The following is a 6853-nucleotide window of genomic DNA, read 5'->3' on the forward strand; positions in this document are numbered from 1 at the left end:
GATAAAGTATGTTATCTAAAAATCTTAAAATAATCAAAAGACAACTGACAGAATGGGAGAAGATATTTGCAAACGACATATCAGATAAAGGACTAGTGTCCAGAATCTATAAAGAACTTAGCAAACTCAACACCCAGAGAACAAATAATCCAATCAAGAAATGGGCAGAGGACATGAGCAGACATTTCTGCAAAGAGGACATCCAGATGGCCAACAGACACATGAAAAAGTGCTCCATATCACTCGGCATCAGGGAAATACAAATCAAAACCACAATGAGATATCACCTCACACCAGTCAGAATGGCTCAAATCAACAAGTCAGGAAATGACAGATGCTGGCGAGGATGCGGAGAAAGGGGAACCCTCCTACACTGTTGGTGGGAATGCAAGCTGGTGCAGCCACTCTGGAAAACAGCACGGAGGTTCCTCAAAATGTTGAAAATAGAACTGCCCTATGACCCAGCAATTGCACTATTGGGTATTTACCCTAAAGATACAAACGTAGTGATCCAAAGGGGCACGTGCACCCGAATGTTTATAGCAGCAATGTCCACAATAGCCAAACTATGGAAAGAACCTAGATGTCCATCAACAGATGAATGGACAAAGAAGAGGTGGTATATATACACAATGGAATACTATGCAGCCATCAAAAGAAATGAAATCTTGCCATTTGCGACAACATGGATGGAACTAGAGCGTATCATGCTTAGCGAAATAAGTCAAGCAGAGAAAGACAACTATCATATGATCTCCCTGATATGAGGAAGTGGTGATGCAACATGGGGGCTTAAGTGGGTAGGAGAAGAATCAATGAAACAAGATGGGATTGGGAGGGAGACAAACCATAAGTGACTCTTAATCTCACAAAACAAACTGAGGGTTGCTGGGGGGAGGGGGGTTGGGAGAAGGGGGTGGGATTATGGACATTGGGGAGGGTATGTGCTTGGGTGAGTGCTGTGAAGTGTGTAAACCTCGTGATTCACAGACCTGTACCCCTGGGGATAAAAATATATGTTTATAAAAAATAAAAAATTAATTTAAAAAAATCTTAAAATATTTAAAGCTTCTGAAAATTTTATACAATGTAAAATGTCTGTAATTTGAGGGACTATAACCTTTATAAAAATTATTTTCAAAAATCAGCAGTAGTAAACAGTAATTTAAAATTTACAATGTATTTTTACATAAATTATCCCAATTAGTTTTTAGTTTAACTAGATATTGTTAACATGTCCATTTTTCAAATGAGATTCAGAGATATAGAATGGCTTAACCCAAGATCTCAAGATTAGTAAGTGTGGCACTTGGATTCAATCCCAAGTCTCCTGTTCCAAATCCTTTGTCCACAGCATTATACTATTATTACCTCATTCAAGTAACTAAGTCTGTCACTCCCTTTAAAAGTTAAAAAGTTTAAAAGTTAAAGTTCATTGTGTACCCATTTGACTTTTGATCTCCTTCCTCCATGGTGCTTCAGACTTTCTTCAAAAACGTTTATACATAGACATTTCTTCACTTTTGTATTCCCTTAATTTTTTTCAGTATTATGATGACCTTGATTTGTTCCTCTTGAATTTTATCATAATTAATTCTGAAAACTTGTAGAATTTCTTAAGGCTATTTTGTATTCACATTCTTTTCCTCTATAGTGCTGGAGATGTCATTCTCCATAACTTACCTGTAAAATTAAAGATCATGTTCACTCGTGTTCACAATTCAATTATCAACTGGTAAAAGTAACTTACTTTATTTTTTTTAATTGTTTATTATTTATTTATTTGAGAAAGAGAGAGCATGAGCGGCCAACTGAGCAGGAAGCCTGCCCTGGGGCTTGATTCCAGGACCCAGAGATCATGACCTGAGCTGAAGGCAGATGCTTAACCCGTGGAGCCACCCAAGAGCCCTGAAACTAATTTATTTTAAAAACACATACATACAGGGGTGACTGGGTGGCTCAGTGGGTTAAAGCCCCTGCCTTCAGCTCACGTCATGATCTCAGGGTCCTGGGATCAAGCCCCGCATGGGACTCTCTGCTTAGCAGGATGCCTGCTTCTCCCTTTCTCTCTCTGCCTGCCTCTCTGCTTACTTGTGATCTCTGCCTGTCAAATAAATAAATAAAATCTTTAAAAAAATAAAAAACATACATACACACCCACATGGATATGCAAATGTGTATATATATATATGTGTGCGTATGTTTACATTGCCTTCCACAGGCACCTACGTGAAAAAAAAAAATCTCAATTCAATGAAAAGAAAACTTACTTAAAGATGCTTTCTATGTATCTAAGATCAGGACGCAAGCTAAAACCAAGAATCCGACATTGAACTGACTGGTTACTGGTTAAAATTCTTAATAGTACGTCTAGAACTAACATTGTGGAACATGACTTATGTCACCTGAACTTGGCAATGGGCAAATACAACGCATTGCCTCTAATCCAATAGCTCTGTGCTATAACCTAATGGTGGTTGAAGCAAGGCAATGTATCCTAATTTAGTGATGACTTTTTGACATGTAGTATGAAACCAAAACTTTAAGAAATAAAATTGTATTGGATCTACTGCTTTTTCTTAGTTGGTCATGTTTGTCATTCTATGATAGATGCAGTTGATCATAAAGGATATATAGACATAGATACAGATACAGATTTAGCTACTAAACATATATACTTTACTATCAGTTAACAAAGTAGTTATTCTTTCACACTGGTAATTAACAGAATAGTTATTCTTTGTACATATGTTGGTCCCTAAAAGAAATATTTTACATAGATTGTTTACAGCTTACTGCGGTGAATATGAAGTTCTGTCCAAATTTCACCATGCAGACATTCTTACCATTTGTACTAGCTAGATTATATTCATAATGTACATATGGTAAACATCTTAACATGTTTAGAAATCTAAAAACCTGAAAAATGAGTGGATTTCTTGTGCTTTCACATTTGTGTCTCCAAATGACAGTTTCAAGGGGCAATACAGTAATCCCCCCTTATCCACAGGGAATTTATTGTTCCAAGATCCCAGTGGGTGCTTGAAACTGCAGATAGGACCAAACTGTGTATATTTCCTGCTTTTTCTCATTTATATGTATATATATACATGTACATGTATATATATATACATATATATGAACCTCATATGATATGATATCACACATCTATGATAAAACTTAATTTATACTTCAGGCACAGTAAGAAATTAAGAATAATAACTAATAACAACATAGAACAATTATAACAATATACTGTAATAAAAGTTGTACAAATGAGGTCTCTCAAAATATCTTCTTGTACTGTATTCATCTTTCTTTTGATGATGTGAGATGATAAAATGCCTGCATGATGAGATGAACCAAGGTGAATGACACATGCATTGTGACCTAGCATTAGGTTACTCTTGACCTATAGGGACCTCTCCTCCTCAGAAGGAGGACCATCTGCTTCCAGACCACCGTTGACTGCAGCTAACTGAAACTACAGAAATGAAAACCAGAATAAAGGGGGAATATTGTACTTCAATTTACTATTAATGAGAGCAACTTATTATTCTCAATGCTCAGTATGTTGTCTGGGCCAATATTTGGGAATATTTTGCTCTTTATGTTTGTACCTATTTAGTTGCTCTTCTGAGGTCATATAAGATAAAATAGCCTATGTGCTTAAGCTCTATGAACTATTCGTGATTCCTTATACTTTTTAAAAGTCATTATAATTAAAAACTTCAAAATTAGTTTTCTGCATGTTCCCTGTCAATACGCTAGCAGACAAAGACAGTCAATATATAACATATTCTCCGTGATCATTGCTATCTGCTTTTTGACCAATACTGCTCTGTTTCTATAATTTAGTGCTAATGCTGGTAGGCCTCGTGATTCACATCTTTCCTGGAACTTAATTAAATAATTGAACAACAATCAACTTATTCACTCTCAGTGGCCCCACAAGCTGGAAATGTCAATAATAATTCTCCTTTACAGGAGCAAATTCAGTGTTAATTTAGAGCTATTGGTCAGCTTTGTTAAATATGCCAAGTACACACTTGGTTGTGCCTACTTAGTTGATCTACTGTTGTATGATTTTTTTTTTAATGTGTCTTTTTTTATTAGAAGATGTGATGTAACAGGAACACTGTTCCTATTACATATTCAGAAAGGGAAAAATAATATTTCAATACATGGGCAGTAGTTTTCTAGAAGTGATACCTAAGGAATACCAGTCTCCAATATCACTTAAGATAAATGAACATTTTTAAAGACATTGAAATAATATTTATCATAGTTTGAAGGCCACAGGACGGTGTTGATCCCAGTGTTGATCAGGATATGCCAGACCAGCTACCAGAGCAGGTTGATCAGGCCAGGCTTGAATCTCTTTACCTTGTCTCTAGATAGAGTTCTCGGGTAGCTCATTCTGAAACTACATGTTACCAACACACAGAAAGGATCACACTGAGTGAAATGTACATGAGACTAAGGATGAATTAAAATAACTGTTAATTTTAGTGAAAGATAACTGGAAAGGAGACTACATACTTGTGTTTGGAGGTTGCCATATAGTCTGTGTATAAAAATAATACTGAAAAATGTTTTCTTATAAGAAATGTACTTGAGTGAGCTGAGAGAAGGAAGTCACAAATTTAGATAATCTGAAAAGTCATCCTTAGCTAAGAGAGATACAGACACCCCATGGTCTTTGTCAGTGCAACTAAGTATTCCGTCTGGCAACTGAAGCGCTCTCAACATAGTTCACAGCTTGATATTATCTGTTTTTTTTTTTTTCTTCAGAATATGCTTCTTTTGATGACTTATTGTTAAGAAAAATTAATATAATTATTGTGTGAGGGCTCCAAGTACTCAGCCAGCTTGTGATAAAGCTTATACTAATACGTAGTAAATGGTAGTGTAGGACTGCAAAATTTTCTTTCCTAGGAAGAATTGTAATGTATTTAGAGATTAGATATTTTTATTTTACTTTTCTTAGTATTAAATGTTCTTTCAGTCATGAAATTAGGTTGGGAGATGACAAGAGATTTTTTAATGATTTCTTAACAAAATAAAAATTGGAAACATTGTGATGGTCCCAGGGTTAAAGAGAAAAAGATTTAGTTGCAATAAAAATGTCAGTCTGGACACTCCTAATCTCCATCATTACTTCCTCAGGCTGTAGAGACAGTATTACAGAAAGCAATACCTCATCTTAGGATTCATGTGGGTATTTCTGTTGTTGTGGTTCCAGAAAAAAACACTTTGGTCACCTAATTCTTATACATTGCACAAGTGAAGTTGCTTCTGTTATCTGATGTTAAATTAAATAAGTTATGAGTTCTGGGATGTCTCATGGTCTTGGCCATGTGGCAGTACACTCGTAAATGGTGCTGCTTACTGTTTAACGAGAGGATGGAGAAGGGGTCAACTCGGTCTGTAACACAGAGGATTCCTGTGGTGTGACTACTCCCGCCATGATGAATTTCAAGTGACCAACATGAAATCTCTTCACTGAACGTGATCCTGAGAAAAGATGTGCACAATCAGCTGAACAAACTATGCTGGTACAAGCTTTAGAAACCACTGCCCCAATTTATCTATTTTAGTTTTATTCGTTTAATTATCAGCAGTTTCCATTTGGTCACATCTGCCACATCTGGGAATGGAGCAGATGACCTGCAGCGGATGATCCAGGCTGTGGTGGATAACGTGTGCTGCCAGATGTCTCTGAAGCAAAAGACCAGAGCGCTCAGATAGAGGCAGGGCTGTGTGTGGAGAGCTGCCTTCACAGCTGGGGGCATGAAAACAGAGTTCCTTGAGGATGTAGTTCCCGCAGTCAGGAAATGGACTGAGGCTGGAATGAACAGTCAGGAAATGGACTGAGGCTGGAATGAACAGTCAGGAAATGGACTGAGGCTGGAATGAAGGTGTATATCTTGTCTTCAGGAAATGTAGAGGCCCAGAGCTATTATTTGGTCATTCTACAAACTGAGATATTCTTGAGCTTGATGGTGATCACTTTGATACCAAGATTGGACGTCAAGTGGAGAGAGTTACCAAAAGATTGCAAACAGCCGTCGCTGCTCAACCATCGACATCTTCTTTCTGACAGACATGTCTCTAGAGGCCAGTGCTTCTGAGGAAGCGGATGTGCATATCACTGTGGTAGTGAGGCCTGGCAGGGCGAGACGGTTGGATGATGAAAAGTCTTACCACAGCCTCATCACCTCCCTTGGAGAATTGTACCTGCCTTCCTCATCCTAGAGGAGTGTGAGGAAGACTAACCTGTTCTCAGAGTTGTCCCTGTAGTTTAGTTTTATTATACTGGTAAAAGTAACTTACTTTATTTTTTTTTTAATTGTTTATTATTTATTTATTTGAGAAAGAGAGAGCATGAGCGGCCAACTGAGCAGGAAGCCTGCCCTGGGGCTTGATTCCAGGACCCAGAGATCATGACCTGAGCTGAAGGCAGATGCTTAACCCGTGGAGCCACCCAAGAGCCCTGAAACTAATTTATTTTAAAAACACATACATACAGGGGTGACTGGGTGGCTCAGTGGGTTAAAGCCCCTGCCTTCAGCTCACGTCATGATCTCAGGGTCCTGGGATCGAGCCCCACATGGGACTCTCTGCTCAGCAGGATGCCTGCTTCTCCCTCTCTCTCTCTGCCTGCCTCTCTGCTTACTTGTGATCTCTGCCTGTCAAATAAATAAATAAAATCTTTAAAAAAATAAAACACATACATACACACCCACATGGATATGCAAATGTGTATATATACATGTGTGCGTATGTTTACATTGCCTTCCACAGGCACCTACGTGAAAAAAAAATCTCAATTCAATGAAAAGAAAACTTA

The 6853-nt window shown here is 37.7% G+C and overlaps 1 pseudogene across 1 annotated transcript; it reads left to right on the plus strand.

The window, feature by feature from the left end:
* Positions 1–5655: 5655 nt before the first annotated feature.
* On the plus strand, positions 5656–6258 carry LOC309840551 (enolase-phosphatase E1-like; annotated as a pseudogene). Its single transcript has 2 exons — positions 5656–5847; positions 5910–6258. The product of its transcript is annotated as an enolase-phosphatase E1-like (transcript).
* The last annotated feature ends 595 nt before the right edge of the window (positions 6259–6853 follow it).

Source organism: Mustela nivalis (assembly GCF_964662115.1).
Source record: "Mustela nivalis genome assembly, chromosome: 1".
Taxonomy (NCBI): domain Eukaryota; kingdom Metazoa; phylum Chordata; class Mammalia; order Carnivora; family Mustelidae; genus Mustela; species Mustela nivalis.